The 15,726-nt window shown below is 43.4% G+C and overlaps 1 long non-coding RNA gene across 4 annotated transcripts in view; it reads right to left on the minus strand.

Moving 5' to 3' along the window:
• The window catches only part of LOC144284325 (uncharacterized), a 38,437-nt gene that overhangs the window by 2,466 nt on the left and 20,245 nt on the right, over positions 1-15,726 (minus strand). For 2 of the 4 annotated variants that reach the window (XR_013352673.1, XR_013352671.1), the window contains exons 3-5: positions 9,629-9,694; positions 8,147-8,326; positions 1,490-1,630 (exon numbers count right to left, since the gene is read on the minus strand). This is a non-coding gene — a long non-coding RNA (uncharacterized LOC144284325). The remainder of the gene's footprint in view (positions 1-1,489; positions 1,631-8,146; positions 8,327-9,628; positions 9,695-15,726) is intronic. The other 2 variants (XR_013352674.1, XR_013352672.1) reach the window with 1 other exon arrangement.

The following is a 15,726-nucleotide window of genomic DNA, read 5'->3' on the forward strand; positions in this document are numbered from 1 at the left end:
TTGGACCTGCACAGTTCAAACCTGTGTTGTTCAAAGGTCAACTATAATCTATATGTGAATTTCACTGATAATGGAGTAGATCTCTCAAATAGTAAATTTCTGTGTAAATCAAGCAATTAATCAAAAATATTACAAAACAGTCTACCAACTAGACATTGGAAGAATCCCACTCAAGCTGTTTATATTTATGCTTAACTATAGGAATAAGACCCACAGATATGAAAAAGTAACTGCATTAAAAAAAATAAGACAGTGAAGGATAGCAACCAAATTAGTACAGGAAATAAAAGATACTAATTCAGACAAGTATTGAGGAGGGAGGCTTTGAATTGGTCCTTTCGTGATGAGTGAAATTCATAGAATGAAAATGAGTGAAGGTGGAACTCCTGTTTGGGGAAATAATGACAGCAAAGGCCTGTTTGAGAGATGGTAAAATGTTAAAAAAATTGTAGGAAAGAGTATGGGGCTCATCCAGACTTAGGGACTTAGCACTGACCTGTTTTGCTCATCATCATCCCCAGAATACAGCCCCGTATAAACGTAGGTTGGATGAATGAATTTTTAAAGATGAATGAATGAACCACAGGAGCCATTGCAGATTCTTATTTAAGAAAATGTCTTGGGGATCCCTGGGTGGCGCAGCGGTTTGGCGCCTGCCTTTGGCCCAGGGCGCGATCCTGGAGACCTGGGATCGAATCCCACATCAGGCTCTCGGTGCATGGAGCCTGCTTCTCCCTCTGCCTATGTCTCTGCCTCTCTCTCTCTCTCTCTCTGTGACTATCATAAATAAATAAAAATTTTAAAAAAAATTAAAAAAAATTAAAGAAAATGTCTTAAAGAAAATGGTACTTCTGGAAGATTGGCCTGGCACAGCAGAACTGAGTGGGAGAGAGTGACTAGAGGGCTACCCCTGGGAAGTGCAGTGTCACATGGAAGAGACAAAAATCACACCAGAAAGAGCCAAAGATGAAGCCAGGCACCAGAAGGATGGCGGTGTGTTTGTAGGGGAGGAGGGTGTTTGAGGAGGGCCCATGATTTATTTCCATAAATGTTTGATATCTCCTTCATCTTATCTGTGATTCAGAGATGAAAGCTATTATTTTATGTTTTGTGTGTTTCAAGTGGGGGGGGGGTAGGGATGTGCTTCGCTTACTTCTGAGCTGGGGGGAACACTGTTGATGAGGTCCCCAAAAGACAGCAGGAAGCTGTGCTAGGAGGAGGAGTGATGCTTGCTCCGCTGTGGTACCCACCACCCAGGAAAGGCTGGGGTCATACAGCCAATAAATGATGGGGGTAAAGCCTCTGCCTGCCCATCTCTGGATCCCACCTCCATGGAGAGTTTTTTCTAGAGAGCAGATTTTTGTCTGGACAAAGTTAAGACCTGCCCAAAGGCTGCTGTATATTTAGATGAGTGCCCACCTACATCCATCCTGCAGCTTATGTGCTCTACTGAAACCCATTTGTTAAATGCCAATAAAAGTCATCTTACCATAAAGTTTTCCAGGCATCCATTGTTTTGTCTTTGCCAGAAGGATAACGATGGTTCACAGAATTTCTGAGCGCCAATGACAGATGAAGGTGGCTTGTCGCAATGTGGCAGCAGTGATGGTGGAGAAATCTGTAATTACATCTGTAATATATTTTGCAGGAGAACCAATAAATCTTATTTTTTGATTGGATGGGATTGGGTAGTGGTATTAACAGGGGATGTAGAGTATTCCAGAATGACTAGGGGTTTTTTTTATCCCGAAAGACTGGTAGACCAGGGCGCCATTTATTGAGGTAAGAAAGGTTTGAGCAGGACTGGTTTGTGAAGAATATCAAGGATTCGGCTCTGGAGATGTTAAATTTGAGATGTCTGGTACCCACCTCAGTGAAATTTCTGAGCAGGTGATCAGATATACGCTCAGGGGAGTCCAGGGCCGGAGATTCATATTTGGGAGGTGGATTTTTACAAATCTCCTGCCTCTTTCTCAGACATTAAAGGGGGTGTGAGGGAATAGAAATGCTTCTTGCTTCAGAGAAATGAGAAACTGATCTCCATGTGCTCATTCATATTTTCATTCATTTTACAAATTATTTATTTGGTTCTTTTCAGTGCTTGAGGCTGTGTTAAATTCTATGAGTGTGACAGTTATTGGATGAGCACAGACACGATCACTGCCCTCACTGGATCTGACATCTACAGCAGCACCGTGACTATAATCTGAGATTCATATGTAAGTTTATTTATTTATTTTAAGGATTTTATTTATTTATTCATGAGAGACAGAGAGAGAGGCTCAGAGACACAGGCAGAGGGAGAAGCAGGCTCCATGCAGGGAGCCCGACGTGGGACTCGATCCCAGGTCTCCAGGATCACATCCTGGGCCAAAGGCAGGCACTCAACCGCTGAGCCACCCGGGCTGCCCTCATATGTAAGTTTAAATGGTCTAATAGCCACATTAAAAAAGTGAAAAGAAATAGATGAAGTTAATTTTTTAAAAATTTATTTATTTGAGAGAGAAACAGAGACAGAGCATGAGCAGCAGGGAGGATGCAGAGAGAGAGGGAGAAGCAGACTCCCTCCCTGCCGAGCGGGGAGCCTGACACGGGGCTCGATCCCAGAACCCTGAGATCATGACCTGAGCTAAAGTCAGCCACTTAACCGACTGAGCCACCCAGGCGCCCTGATGAAGTTAATTTTAATCATATGTTATTTATCTCAGTGTGTCCAAAACAATGTCATTTCAACATATAATCGATCTAAAAAATGATTAATAAGATATTTTACATTCTTTTTTAAATTTGGTTTTCAAAATCCATTGAGTATTTTATACATGCGGCACATCCCAATTCAGGTGAACCCCACCCATCAAGTACTCAGTAGCTTCATACAGCCCAGATCTAGAGGGTGTTGTGCCACTTTGCTCCCTGATGTCTAACTCCCCCCACATACCCCCCACCTGCCCTGGGGTCATCTCAGGACACTGGGGACCATTTGGAGCTCCTGGCTGCTGTCAGATAACGAGGTGGAGACTCTGAGGATCACAACCCCAGAGCAAAACTCTCAGTACCTTCCCCCTGAAGGGCCAGCAACTGCAGCCTGACAGTACTGGTGCCGACACTACACAGACCAGTATCCCGCCATCCCCGGCCACACCCGGATTAATTGTCGACCCACTGGAGGATAATTGCTGTGTGTTTTTAAAATGAGAGCATCGCCACCAGGGTAAATATATGTAATAGCAGGATTAAAAAAAAAAAAGTTGATTTTCAATACATCAAGCTGTCTAAATCCCAGCATCTCCCTAGACAGCCTCCCCCTCCTTATCTTGTTTCCCTGACATGTGCTAGTGACCCCATCAGACAGTATTTCCTCTCTGAACCCCAGCACCCGGCCAAGGTAGGGCTCAGTATGCACCTAGTGAATGAGCTCGGATGGCATGCTATGCTTGCTCCGTGACCCAGGGGAGCAGAATGTGGGATCCTGAAGGTGGGATCTGTTTTTCAGACTAGTTCCTTCTAACGACAGATACAAAGACTAATGCCTTCTGTGATGGCTTTTGGGAGGAATCAGTGTGGATGGTTCTCTCTTTAATGACTGTGTCTCATAGTTACACACTTCCCCTCTTCCCCGCCACCTGCAGTTCAAAGGTCAACAAAAACAGGTCTTAAGCAAATACCATATGATTTCACTCACATACTGAATTAAAGAAACAAAACAAACGAGCAAAGGGAAAATGGAGAGGCGAGCCAAGAAACAGACTATCAACTCTAGAGAACACATTGCTGGTTACCAGAGAGGAGGTGGAGGGAGGATGGGTGAAAGGGGTGATGGGGATTGAGGGGAGCACTGTGTGAGGAGCACCGGGTGTCATGTGCAAGTGTTGAATCACGGCATTGTCCACCTGAAACTAATATCACACTGGATGTTAACGAACTCAAATTTGAATACAAATTTTTAAGAAAAGCAGATCATAAGGACAGAGGCCTTTGAAACCTGAGAGGAGTGCAGGAGGCCCAGTAGGAATAACCTGTGTCCACAGCGAGACAGGGTTGCCTAGGGAGCATCTCTGCTCAGGAACAACCATTTCTTCCTGATTCCTTCGAGCAGACTGTCCAAGCAGACACATCCATGGCAGCGTCTATCTGCCTGCCTAACGTTTTCCCCAAAGATTCCTCCGGGTCTAAGGACAGATTCGGGCCAGCACTGGCATGCATGTTGGAATTTGCCCCATCTTTCTATCTTTTGCCTTCTTAGTTCTTCTGCTGCTTCACCAGCGAGCAAACACCAGGTTTTCCTCTGGGTTCCTGAGCATGGGGATGCAACTTGCATGTGCATCAACAACAAAGGAATGGGATAGGCTGGGATAATCTGGGGCCTCCGGAAGCAGCAGCCAAGGATTTGCTTGGGGAGCTGGGGTAGGGTGGGATTGCCAGCAGACTGTACTACATGTATGACTTTGAGTGAAGGAGGGGAAGCTAGGTGGAGTGGATGCTTCCTCGGTTCCCATGCAGTGAGGAAAGCTGAGCAAGGCCAAAGGGCACCCTGAGACCAAGCCACTGGCCTGACAAGTCCCGTGGCTCCCAGGAAGGGGCCCATTCCCAGCACCCTGCTACTTTGGTCATTGGTAGGGTGCAGCCGTTAGGAAGGGTGATCTCAGCAAGGCAGGGTTGGATTGCAGAGCAGAGCACAGTGGCAGGTGCCCTGGGCCAGTTATGCCCCTGAGTAGTTGGAGGCCCCCTCAGGGCCCCCTGGAGGCCCACGTCCAGGTTCTCCCTTGAACAAGCTGTGCGGGGCCGGCTGGGCTCAGCCACAGAGCAAGTCCAGGTGACATGGTGGAATGGGCCCCGGAATTAGCATCGAGGTTCTGGGCCGAGTCCCTGGTCGGCGCTAGCTCTGTGACCTTAGATGAGTCACAGAACCTCTTACAGCCTCTGTTTCCTGATTTTTTTGTGGGGAGTGAAACAAGCGCACATGATGTGGGGCGCTTTGTACAGCGCTGATACGAATGCGAGTGTTGTAACAAAATCAACAAAGTGCAATTATTAAAGACTGATGACAGAAAGCCTGGGGTTTTGCCACCAGGAAAGTCTGTGGCAATGATAGGGATTTGCCCACCTTTGTGGTTACATTTGTACAAGGCTTTGTACTCTGCAGGATTCGGATTCTACGGGGTCTCATCACTTAGGAGATGCTAGTTTCTAGATTATATTCTAGGCAGGTATTTATTTTAAAAAGAATTAAAAAGGCACAGGGGTTGGGGGGATAAAGAGTATTTTCAGGAAGCCCTAACATTTTATAGACGAGGGCTATTCTGCTGCTCCCAAATAATTCACGTTTGATGATCATTCATGCGAAGTCAGTGGTAGCCGCTCACTGCTTCCCTGCTTTTCTTTTCTGCCTCCAATGATCAGCAGCATTTTCCTGCTGATGAAAAGCTGTTTTAGTTTAAGGATGTTCCTCAGTTTATATTCTCGGCAAATATTGAGATTTGAAAGGCTGGGCAGCCACCTCTTCGACACGATAGGGCATAAGATTAGGCATAAGCAATGGCTCTGAGACCTCATCCAGAGACTCAGACTTTAGGCAGATCACTCATTTTGTGAAGGATTCTGAAAGATGGAGCATGGAAAGCTGGGAGAACAAGGTGTAAAGACTCCATGGATTTATTTCCAAATAGTTGAAGGATTCAGAACTATGTAGATTTTATTCAGGAAAAAAAAAAAAAAGAGGGGGTAGGGAGTTGAAGTAAATAATCTGATGTTAGACTCTAGGGTTCTCATGCTAGCTCTGGGGTTGTGGGTAAATGAAATGAGATGTTGGACTGGTAGGAACCGGGTAGCCAAGGGTGGAGGCTGAACTACACCAAGTGATTCAGCCCAGCAACAATTTACTCGACTGTGAAGAAACAGGTCACTCCACCCAAGGACACCCCCAGACAGAAGACTCCCCAACCAGGCTATTTGTCTTCCTGCTGATCTCAGTGAAGTGCTTTGTTTCATTTTGCCACCACCCAAAGATTAAAGGCAGTGATTTCTCCTTCAAAGGCAGCCCTACAGTTATGGCTTTCCCAACTTCTCCTTCCTTCTGGCTATGCTACCTCTTCCACTTTATGGTATAGTCCTGCATCCATGGCCACTTCAAAGGGCACATGACTACAGCAAGAGAGAATAAAGTAGACCCTGACGGAGGAGGTCTAAGTAAGCCAGGGTTTCTGAAAGTGAGGTCCACCGACACCCTGCATCAGAGTCACCTGGAGAGCTCATTAAGAAGGAGGCTTCAGGGGTACCTGGGTGGCTCAGGGGTTGAGCATCTATCTGCCTTTGGCTCAGGTTGGGATCCTGGAGTCCCAGGATCGAGTCCTGTATCAGGCATCTGGCAGAGAGCCTGCTTCTCCCTCTGCCTATGTCTCTGCCTCTCTCTCTGTGTCTCTCATGAATAAATAAATAAAATCTTAAAAAAATTTTTTTTTTAAAAAGAAGGAGGCTTTATCACACTGGGTATTGTATGTAAGTGATGAATCACTAAATTCTACTCCTGAAACCAGTATTATACTACATGTTAACTAACGAGAATTTAAATAAAAATTTGGAGAAAAAACAAAGAAAATTTCATAAGAGTTGCAATTCAGAAGCAAAATTAAATAAAATGGCAATCAACCAGCTCAAAGTCATTAGCTAACAATAGTAAAAATTTAAAAAGTTACTACTATTATCATTAAAAATAAAAGAAAAAGACAATATTTGCAAATCATATATCTGGGCGCCTGGGTACTCAGTCGATTAAGCACCTGTCTTCGGCTCAGGTTATGATCCCAGGGTCCTGGGATTGACGAGTCCCCCATCAGGCTCCCTGCTCAGCAGGGGGTCTGTTTCTCCCTTTCCCTCTGCTTGCTGCTCCCCTTGCTTGTGCTCTCTCTCTCTCTCTCTCTTTCTGTCAAAAAAAAAAACCAATAAAATTGTTTAAAAGAATTAATATATCTGATATGGGGCTAATATCCAAAATATATGGAGAATTCATACAATTCATCAGCAAAACAACAATCGATCAAAATTGGGCAGAGGATCTGAACAGACATTTTTCCAAAGAAGACATACAGATGACCAACAGGCACATGAAAAGTTGTTCAATACCACTAATCATCAGAAAAATGCAAATCTGACTCTTAAATACAGAGAACAAATTGGAGATTGCCAGAGGAGAGGGTAGTGGGGGAATGGGCAAAATAGGTGAAGGAGGGGATGGCTGGGTGGCACAGTGGTTGAGTGCCTGCCTTTGCCTCAGGGCATAATCCCATGGGTCAAGGATCAGTCCCGCTTTGGGCCCCTTGCAGGGAGCCTGTTTCTCCCTCTGCCGGTGTCTCTGTCTCTCTCTCTCTCTCTCTGTGTCTCCCATGAAAAAATAAATAAAATCTTAAAAAAAAAAATAGGTGAAGGAGATTAAGTAAAAACTTCCCATTAAAAAATAAGTAAGTCACAGTCACGGAGATGACAAGTACAAGATAGGGAAAATAGTCAATAATATCGTGCTGTATGTGCTGTATGGTGACAGATGGTGACTACACTTACCATTGAGTAACGTATAGAATTGCTGAATCAATATATTGTACACCTGAAACTAATATCATATTTTTTGTTAATTATACTTCAATTAAAAGAAAAAGCCACAATGAGAAAAAAAAAAAAAAAAAGAAAAAGAAAGAAGAAGGAGGCTTCATCAGTCCCATTCAGACCTACTTTTTCAGAATGCCTGGATACAGAATGCAGAATCTGTATTGTCTCCACACATACACTATTTTTCCCCAAGCGATTCTTTGCGCACACAAGCATGAGTACCAATTAGATGATGTCTAAGCCCTCAGATCAAAAAATCCTGTGGCTTCATGATCCTGGTTTGAGAAACTTTATCTTGTTTTTCAGTTATTTACAGTTTTAAAGGGGTACCTGGGTGGCTCAGGGGTTGAGCATCTATCTGCCTTTGGCTCAAGTTGGGATCCTGGAGTCCCTTTTTAAGCTCCTTTTCCCTTTGGGTATTTTCTCTATACCTTCTCTTTTATTAGTCAGAGATCTATTTTTTAAGTCTTAGCAAATTATTTTAAAATAATGTACATAGCACATCGGGTGCAAGGTTCTATGTTTTGCATGGGGGTGGGATACTTACAAAAATATATGAGGGGCCCTGTCCTGAAGGTGCATACAGGTCAGAAGAGGAGCTGAGATCATGTGGAACCAACTTTGCTGCATGGCTGAGGGCAATCCCAGGACCGATAATTCAGGAGGCCCCCCTTCTGATTGGTCAGTAGTTGGCCATGCCACTTGATAAATATTCTGAATATCCATCCTGGCAATAAATACCATATAAATGGTAAATACAAAGTTCTTCAAGATTTGAAAGGAGGAAGATATTACAACTAGCTGGGGCAATGAGGGGAGAGCTCCATAGAGGAAGTGCCATAGAGGACTTTCAAGGATAGATATGATTTCAATGGGAAGAGGACATTCCAATGGAAGAAATGGTATGAGAAAAGGCATCAGTGTAGAGAATTGTAAGGTGTGATCACAAAACCCAGTCTGCAGTGTGCGGAGAGGGGTTTAATTGGAAACCTAGAGGGTATATCAATTATCTAGTGCTGCAAGACTTACCACTCCAAAACCTAAAGTCTTAAAACAATAACAATCGCATATCTTGCTCAGGATTCTACAAGATGTCCTTGTTCCATCAATGTCAGCTTAACTGGGGCTGGAGGACCCACTTTCAAGACAGCTTCCTCACATGGCCAGAAAGTTGAAGGTGGCTATTCGTTCTCCTTTATGTGGGCTTCTCTATAGCTTGGGCTTCCTCACAGCTGTTGGATTGTAAAAGTAAACATACCAAGAGAGCCAGGTGGAAGATTTTTCACCTTTTATGACCTGGCTTTGGGAGTCATAGTATTGGTTCTGCTGTGGTCAGAAACTCATCCAAATTCAAAGAGTAAGAACAGAGGCTGCAACTCTCAATGGTGAGTGTCAAGGTCTTTGTAAGAAGAGAGTGCAAGAGGGGAGATATTGTCATAGCCAATATCAGAAAAGATATGTGAGAAGAAACTCCAATAATGCATTAAATAGTAATATAAAGTGCTTTTAAAAAACATAGGTGGTTTCATCATATATACCACAACAACCTCCCAAATAGGCAAAGCAAATAGTATTCTTTTTTTGCAGATGAAAAAAGAAACTCAGAGAGGTGGCACGGAAAGGTGGATTTGCCATGAATTTAATGAAGCTTTAGGTTCGGAGCCCCTCACTAGCACGGACACACTCTCCCAAAACCCTAGGAGGGGCCCAGAATTGTGTACACGTAGTCACAGGTTTTGTAAATGGTCAAAGGTAAAATATATCAACAGCAATTGGTTTAAGTCCATCATACTGTACACTTCAAACTCCCCACCGTCACATTGTTCCTCCCATCAGGTGTCATTAGACTGGACATGGGCATTTTGGAGATGTAGTTAAGGAGAAATTAAATTATAGATACATTTATTTTTGTGGAGTAGGACAGATTGACGTGTTTTTCGGTAACTTCAACATATAGTTAAAGTGTTACTGGGAATCCCAAAGTAGAATGACTTCCAGGAATACTCCTAGAGCTTATTGGCTGACTCACCCAGCACTGCGGTACTTAAGTCCAGGATGCAAGGTTATACTGTGATACGACTGTGCCTTGCAGTATCTGGAATTAGAATGAAAATATATGGGTAGCAGGGAGGAAAAGCAAAGTTAAAATGTACATAACCAGAGGCTTGCCCGTGGAGAATGTTTCAGATCAGAACATAAATGCTGTACCTCCCCAAAGGCAGAAAAAAAATGTAAGGAAAGGAGAGAATATTATGATACAAGTATTAAAGAAAGAGGGTTTGTCCTGAAAGTCTGAAAGGAAGACTGGATTTCAGAGCTGCTGACAAGTAAGAAGTGACACCTGCAGTGGGTTTGCAGGAGGCGGAAGAGAAATAAGGCTACCTGGTCGTCACCATAAAAGGGCACCTGCAGGGAATAGGAGTGGGGTCACCATCATTATAAACCAACAACAAGAAGCACTTATCAAGTACCATTCTTTATATGACATTGGGTGAGGATACTAGAGTACAGAAGGTTAGACACCCTGAATTAGACACAGTTTCTGGCCTGTATGATATAATGTCAAAAGAAGCTAGCTTACTGGGTGAAGCCACCAACAGAAGGAAGAGTAAACATTACCTATACAATGTGGCAACTGTGTCTACATTATTCACTGGCACATAATGTTTGTCACTTGAGCTGGTGTCATATTCAGGAAGGGAAAAGATGGAAAATAATCACTGAAGTCCCATGATTAACCAGGGCAGGACTTCAAATGGAGAGGCTTTGTGGAGGAAATATGAACCTAAGAATCACTTACAAAGTGGGCTAGGGCAGGGAGTTTTTTTCCCAGGCCATGCCCCAAATAACAGTTAGGGGGTACAGCTCATGATGGAATTACAGTGTAAGAGGTGAAGGAACTTGGCGTGTGTGTGAGAGGAGTGATCTAAAGCACACAGTGATAATAATTGCTATCACTTTTTTAGATACCTGTGTCAAACCAGAAAAAAAAAATAAATTAAGTAAAATAATCTTCAATCCCGATGATACCTTTGAAGGAGAAACAATCTTTGATGTGTTTGTTCAAGGTCCTAGGATCCAGGATATTATCAGAAATGGTGGGGTTGGGGTCAAATGGGTCAGGTTGATGAGCCGTACGTGAGAACTGAAGGAGGCAAGATTGTTCCTGGAGGTTCCACTAAGACTGTGGGCCTAGCGATGGGAAAAGGGGGCATGTCCATGAAGAGATGTGCCCTGGGAAGGGGTGGAGAGGAACTGAAACTCACTCTGAGGATTATTAGAGGTATCAGCCTCTCCCAAAAAACAACAACAAAAAATAATCTCCTGTGTCTCTTATGCTACAACTTCTAGCCACAGCCTGGTTCCCTGTACACTTAGCATCTCCAAGGAATGGATGAATGGGCAGTGCCCCCTGGCTTTTACTGCCACCTGCTTCCTCCCAGTCCTGGTTCCAGCTGTCACCACACCAACTGCAGAATTTCTGTCCAGTCCCCTCAGTCTTTTCTCTCCTCAGCAGCTCTGGGCACAGTAGATCTCTCTCTCTCTCCTTTGGAAAATCCCCTCCGTGTTTTGTGACTTCTGTGATCTGCACTATTGTCATTTTTCTTTTGCATGATTGTCTTATCTCTCCCTCTGCTCCTTTGGTCTTTCAATGGCTCCTCTCCCATTTCATGTTCCCCAACTGCAGGCACCTCCAGGTATCAGTCCGAGGCCTCTGGTCTTCTCTCTTTATATCGGGCTCTAGTTCATTTTTGTTTTACAAATAAATACAATTGTTATAGCAATCCCCAAATCTACGTTTCCAGAGTCAACCTTTTTGTTAAAGTTTCTAGTATATAGTCCTCAATGTATTACCAAGATTTCAAACTCAAAATATCCAAACTTAACTCATCATCCCGCTCCTAAAACTAAGTTCCTCCCTCGCTGCCTAATTTCTGGCTGTGTTACCACACTTCTCCAATTCTTCCAAATTTGTGTCTTTGGGCTTATCTCTTCCTTTGTCCCTTACATCAGCCACCATGTCTCATGGACTCATCTTTGCCATGTTTGAAATTCATCCTCACCTGTCTCTCCTTCTCCCAGAATTCCATGCCCCCTCATCACATGTCACCAGGGTACAGCCCGATAGCTATTTTTCTCTAAATTATCATCTAGAAATGCTGTTTTGGCAGCAGTGGTAGTAGCAGGAGTACTACATGTTAAACGCCTACTGTATGTCAAGTACTTTAGCAGAAGCTTTAAACACATTGCCTCACTTAAGTTCTCTATGAATGGGTGCTACTGTCAAACACATTTTACAAGTGAGAAGACTGAACCTTAGCATGTTCAGCTGTCTCCCAGAGTCCTTCAGCTAACATGGAGTATGGCCTTGAACAAGATCTGAATGTTGTCTAATTCCAAAGTCTTCCATGCAATGCATGTGCTGAGATATCTACGGAGGTCTCCTGTTACTGATGGGGTCAAGTCCAGCACCCTTGTTCAATATCCAATATCCATCAATATCCACTGTCTCCATAATCGAGCCTCACCAACTTGTCTAGTTTACTGTGTTCTGCTCTCCAGAGTGGTACTCTTCTTCTTAACTGCCCCTACCTTCCTATGTAGTGGGTGGAGCACAGCCATTGAATCATGATCCTGATGTTTCGTGCTTCTCTAAATCTGAGTTCTCTTATTTGTAAAATATGCATCTCATAATCCCAGATTGCTGTGAAGATTAGATATCATGAATGTACAGCGTGTGGCATGGTGCAAGGCACGTAACAGGTGCATAATAAATAGAACCCACTGTGATGGGTAGTGTTATTCCTGCCTCTGTGCCTTTGCTCATGGTATTCCCCACATATGAAATGCTAGTTCTTCCTATTAGTATAACCTAACAGTCCTTAAAGGCCAAATCCCACCTTTATGAAACTCTGCTTTACTCCAGCAAACACAGATCTCTCCCCTCTACAATTCTGTGTACACTTTTTACATACACAAGATGACTAGTGTTGTATACTGTCTTATTCTCCAATGGTTTCATGTAAACGAGCGAGACTCACACATGACTTGTACACAAGCTTGTTATGTCTTCTGTTCTCACCTTTTTATTCCCATCTCAAAGGTTCTGGAAAAGTGTACCAGAGGATTTGTTAATTGATTAATGGAGAAATTTAAACATTAGGAGATGCATTGGAGACAAAAGAGCAAGTTGGGTATTATCTTGTTTGATTTGATTTAGCAATCAATGGTCTGTGTTTAATTTATTCCTGTAAGATAAGGCCTGGAGCAGGAGAGGAGGTTCAGAAAAACAGCTGATAACAACTATGGTCTTGGGAAAGAGAAACAGTAGATCTCTATATCATTGAGCTCTTACTTTGAAGAAATTATTTGAGGTACATTTTCAAGGGATAGTACTGAAAGAGACAGAGATGAGTGTTGAGGATCAGTAGGCTAGAAATAGTGAAGGGGGATCCAAGACATTTATTTTTCTTAAATAACAGAAAAAAACAGGAAATATATTTCAAGCCAGAGGTTACATTACAGAAGTAAGATTGTGACTGACCTCAAGAGTAAGAGGAGAAGCCTTAAATGAGCTCAGGGACCCAGCAAATTGGGTCGTGGGAAGCCAGAAGCTCTGCTTAACTAGCTACTAATGAAGGAAATTAGATAACCATATTATTTTGAAAGAAACCAGATTATGTTTATTGAGTGATCTGAAAGCAGTGAAAGGGCTAGATATGGATGGTTTGTTTTGGTTTCTGAGGCTGAGTCACACCAGAGAACCATTTTGCCGTTTTTGTGAAATTGGCTAAGTAGGCAGCCATGTTGACAAGCTTCCCAAGTTCAGCAGGTGGACTGGCCACCGTGGATGAGCAGCAGAGATAAGTGGAAGGGAGAGAAGGTGTCCATGACCTTGAGCCCCCTTCTAATTCTGCTGAGGAGATGTAACTTATATGACTTAAAGTGAAGGCAGAGTAAGCAGTAGGAGTGTCGTAAGTCACTTGTAAAGCACCATCTTTGTGGTATGTAGCTGGGCTGTTTACTCCAAAGACTCTGCAGTGTATAAGCTCTTCAACATGAAGGAGAAGAGAAATGTGTCAGCCAGGTCTGCTAACCATATCAGACAGTCCCAGAACTCTAGTGGTTCACCTCACGTTTAATCAGGGAGTAAGCATGTGGCTTTCTCCATAATAATTCAGGGACATGGCATCTTTCCTGCCTCTCCACTGTCAACACAGGATTTTGAGATCATCCCAGTGTCATCCAGTCAGCCGATGGGGGATGTGGGGCAGCACTTCCTTAGCCCCTCGGGACCCATGTCACTTCCACTATATTCCATTTGTGAATGCTGGTTATATGGCCTCATGCAGACGCTCTAGTGATTGGGAAATTAAGTTCACTGTGTTCCTCAGAGGATGAAATAGTCTTAGTGAGTCAATCTCTTTAGAGAAAAATATAGTAGTAAATTGGGTTAAAAAAATAATCCGGGCGATGATTCATATTTTTCTGCCAATCAACATACCTATAAACGTGGGATGATTTAACTTTCCATTTCAAACAGATGTTCTGCGTTGTGAAAACCCAAAAAGCATATGGGTCTCATATGCTTTATCGTAAAAGCATTTGAGTAAATGGGGATTTCAAGAGTTTGTTAAATGCGTGTGTTATTAAATTAATGAGGCTCTGATTGTGATACGGTGGAAGCTAATTTTGCCCCACCAAGGAACAAAGAAAAATGTTAAACTCTAAGAAGCAGAAATGAGATGGGAACCGTGAAAATTAATCAGTTGGCCAACAATTTGAGTATGTATCAAGAGACAAAAAGTATATAGTGCTGAAATAGTTGAAATCCAGTGATTTAATGTTGCATAATGGCATCAGAGTGACATTTCATTTTAAAGGTTATTTTTCTTGTTTTAGGTCTCTAAACGACTTTCAGACTGATGGAAATTATCATGATTTTCATGCAAGTAACTTAATGTACAAGACTCAGGGTATTTTACAGAAGTGTCAAAGGTAGATCTGAAGGTAAAAACACCTGACCCATATGATCTAGCTTATAGAGATACGAAAGGTCATTCTGATGAAATAGCATGAGGGATTGGGGTGGGAAATAGACTAGAGCTCTTTATGATGGAGAAAATTTTCAGACTCTCCTCCTGGAAGACAGATGGATCTGCCTAAAGAGTTAGTCCATGATCCATGCTTTCTCCTCCCAGAGACCTCACATAACAGAAAAGAAGTTTCAGCTCTAAATTCCGAGTTTTACAGCAGAAAGAGGTCATCAAATTCAATGCCCATTTTAACTAGAAGGAAATTTCCTCAGATCAGGAAAATGATTTGCCCAATGCCACAGATGGAGTGGATAGTCTAATCCCATTCCAATAGGACACAGGAGCAAACCCACAGTTGTGTTCAAATTGAGGCTATTTGGATGCAAAATATCAGAGGTCCTTTTGACAAAATGGGTGATGGGAAGTAAGAAAGAAGGAGGACCCTAGTTTATGAAGTAGTGGGTAAAGAAAGAGTCTGTAATCAGGTGGGTGAGGCCTGGAGCTGGGGGATGCAAGCAGCCTTCAAGTGCTCGGAAGAACACTTCCGAAGAGGAAGAGGCCAAAGAACTGCTCCCTGGAATCTGCCTGTTTATGGTAGGAAATGACACTATGGGTCAGTTCAAGCTCCAGAGATGGAGACAGGCTGGGTGTCAAGGCCACCAACATCTGCAGTGGAATTCAGACTAAGGCTGGCCTCCCCATGGCCTAGCAACTAGAGAGGGCAATACATCAGGCCCAAGGCGGGAGTGCCCAGCTAGAGATGAGTGCAAGGAGAAAGGGGGCTGGGGACATCGGGAAGTGCTTTGGAAGCTGCCAGGTCTCACAGACAGTGAGGTCCCTTAGGATTCACCCAAGCCCAGATATTGTGGCAAGACCACAGGACTGGGTCTGGGCTGGTGGCTTATTCTCAAGCCCCCATAGGTCTGTGAGAAGTGGGGAGACCTTTATGTTTTATGTCTGTGGCATTTAGCGTGGGCTCTGGGGCTGGGGGTATGAGAGGGTTAGGAAGCTGGGAGTGGATTAGGAAGCCAGGGCCCCGGGAGCAGGGAAAAATAAGCAGAAATGAAGAACAGACCCAGCCAGCTCTGTG

The sequence above is a fragment of the Canis aureus genome, chromosome 15 (assembly GCF_053574225.1).
Source record: "Canis aureus isolate CA01 chromosome 15, VMU_Caureus_v.1.0, whole genome shotgun sequence".
Taxonomy (NCBI): Eukaryota; Metazoa; Chordata; class Mammalia; order Carnivora; family Canidae; genus Canis; species Canis aureus.